This window comes from Neltuma alba, unplaced genomic scaffold, assembly GCF_004799145.2.
Source record: "Neltuma alba isolate B1F8T4 unplaced genomic scaffold, ASM479914v2 tig00006645_pilon, whole genome shotgun sequence".
Lineage (NCBI taxonomy): Eukaryota > Viridiplantae > Streptophyta > Magnoliopsida > Fabales > Fabaceae > Neltuma > Neltuma alba.
The window spans coordinates 41324-44404 of record NW_021634526.1 but is presented as its reverse complement, the minus strand read 5'-3'; the positions used below and the strand labels follow the sequence as shown (position 1 = coordinate 44404).

The window sequence follows — 3081 nt, the reverse complement described above, 5'->3', positions numbered from 1 at the left end:
ATATATTATTTAATATTATTTTATAAACAATAATATTCTAAAGATATTGAATTATTATAATAATTTTAATTTTTTCAGCAAAAAAATTAATTGTTATAAAAAAATTTCCTGAATTAATTAATTCTATTAATTTTTTATTACATAATTATTAATTTAATTTAATTATTAATATTTTGTATTTCAGTATTAATCTATTTAAATAAGTTTATATTTAATTAATAAATAAAAATTAAAACTACATGAACCTGATTAAAAATTTAGTGAAATTATAAGGATTTAATTAAAAGAAAAATAAATACAAGGATCTAATTAAAATAAAGTAAAAGTATAAGGATCTAATAAAAAGAAAAAAAATTATAAGAACTTGATTCAAAATTCATTGAAACTATATAAAGACTCGCGGGTTAATTAACCTAAAAAATAATAAGTAACCAATCGAAGAAGAAGACAGACAGCGATTACAACATTCACTTTTGAAAGGCCGGCACATAATCAGTTGCAACAGACAAAGGGTAATGCTTTCGTCTAACATTGGAATTTTCAACAAATTAATAACAGCCCCCCCTTTTTGGCCCCCGACACGAACGGGTGGCATCAATCCAAACGGCGACCGCCCGGCGTCCAGTGCGGTGCCGATGGACTGAAGTGAACTGAAACCACTCTCGAGTCAAGCAGTTCCAGTATCGGCGTTGAACTGACGCACCTTGGAGCTTTGTACTGGCTAATCGACGCTCCTCTCGAGATCGCGTAATCCATAAGTTCTTCAAACGTACCGTTCTTCACAACTCTTATTTCCAACGGCCCAATGGATCGGTCGGCGGCTCTTCCTTGTCTGTACATAGCGCTCAGGGACTCCTCCATGGCTAGACAGCACCGGTTCAAGGCTTCATCGGTGGGCCAGACAGACGGTTGGTCCTTCGCTAACAGTTCCCAGTAAATCACGTAATGGCCAGGGACAGATTTAGTGTCGGCGTAGCTAGTATACTCCACCACGCTAGTGTTGAACTCCTTTAGAAGCAACGAGGCATTGTCAACGGCTTTTTGCAAATCGGCCTCGTCCGTTTTGTCAACGTCAATGCTCAACAAAACGTTCCTTCTGCCCACGAACTGGAATTCCGGAGCGGAGTTGTGGAACCTCGTGACTCGGAGGATATCGCCGACTCGGTACCGGCATAGACCGGCGTAGGTGGTGATAACCAGCTCGTATTGCTTTCCGACTTCAACGTCGGTTAGGTCCACCGGCTCAGGAGATGATTCTTCGTCAAGGGGCAAGAACTCGAAGTATCCCATGTTCGGCAAGATCAAGTAGGAAACTTCAGATGGGTCGCAAAAGGGCCTGAGGTTAGGTCCAAAGAAGCATTCAGAAGAAGCGTACATGGTGCAGACGAGAGGCAGGCCACCGCTGTAATAATCGAGAGTTGGGATGTATTGAGCCATAGCACCGGTGACAACAACGTCAAGGTATTTAGCGTTAGGCCAAATTCTGGTGATTATGCATTCCCAGTTCTCTTTGGAACATTCTCGTATGATGAAATCTGCGAGCTCAGGGTCGGGTTTCAAGATGTTTAGCGATGCATTTTGTGATAGAAGCGTCAGTGATTTGTGGGAACAGGGTCCCGGTGGAGATGTCGTGGGCTAACTGTTGATAGTTATGTTGAAGGAAATTGAGGGCTCTGAGAAACCCAGAGGCGAAGATGGCTCCGACTCGTTGGACTTGGTGTCGCATGATGAGGCCACATAACATCTGGGCGTACATACTCTGGAAGGAATCGGTACAAACGATGACTTCGTTGGGGCTTGTGTACGATTCAAATGGTCTCTTCTTGAATTGCTCGCTTGTGTAATAGCTTGTGCTCGCTGGGCGTGCCACTATTCCCCCTGGAGTCTTCGTCTCCGCCTTGATAAACAAAAATCGAAGCGCCTTCCAGTTGTCCAAATCCGGCACCTGCCTGCACAATCAAGTTTATAAAAAAGCAAAAACAAGAATCAATATATATCGGTCGTAGCAGGAAACGAAAGAAGAAATTATTAACTTGTTTATTAAAGCGAAGCTCAAGCACAATCCCGATAACGGAGCTAGCAGAAGCGGAACGTACTGTTTTATCAGAGGCATGAGAAGGCTGAACAACAGATGACGACGGTCCATCTCTTCGTCAATTGTTGGCATAAGTTTTCTCTCCCCACCGGATGTTCCAGAACTGCAGTTCTTAGCAGTAAATATTTATTAAAACTGGCAATCCTTGATATATAAGTGCATATGTTTATAGTGTGTGTGTGTGTGTGTGTGTGTGTGTGTGTCAGTATATATAAGTATATACCTGGTGAGGAACTCAGAGATTGGATGACAGGAGAAGATGGAGGAGCGATCACCATTGGCAATGCGCTGGATATCGGGCTGCAAGTTCTCGTAAGTTACGACAGGAACCTTGGACTTGAAAGTCTCCCGGTCGGTGGCTCCGTTGAGCTGAAACCGTTTAAGGTATTCTGTGTCGGCGTTTTGGCTGAGAATCTCTGCCAGAACTCTCTTTTGGACGGCGGCTGCGTCTCTGGTAATATCTTCAATGAATTGCAGAGCCTGCACGTCGTTCTCACAAGCAGGATCATAAGCCATGGCGGTCGTATCTAATAATATTGTCTGGTGGGTCTGGTGTTGTTGGGGGGTTTTCAGAATTTCAATCACGAAAAGAGAAAAGGAGTTTTCAGAATTGCAATCAGAAAAGAGAAAAGTGGAAGCTGATCATGCGGTTGTGATTGTAGCTGCTGAGTTAACGGGGCTTATATAAGGGCAAAAACCTCGCTCACCATGTCACAGCCTACGTCTGTTCTTTGGGACACAAAAAGATAAACGATTTTCCCGTGCGTCCTAATTGAGATACACGTGGGCCCGAGTCGCGTAGGCTCTGGGGTTCAAGGAGCCGACAGGTGGTGGCCCACTGAATCGCTGAGTCAGCAAAAGCTGTCTGAGATTCCGAGCCTACGTTCAAGCTGACGCTGAGTTAGTTTCCAGCTTTGTTGTTCTGCGAAAACGACACACAGCTGCGGGATGAACCACGAGGACTGCCGGTTTCAGTTCCAAAGAGA

General features: G+C 43.5%; 1 pseudogene; it reads right to left on the bottom strand.

Moving 5' to 3' along the window:
• Window positions 1-422: 422 nt before the first annotated feature.
• LOC114750781 (probable indole-3-acetic acid-amido synthetase GH3.1) lies at window positions 423-2720 on the bottom strand (annotated as a pseudogene).
• Between the last annotated feature and the right edge of the window lie 361 nt (window positions 2721-3081).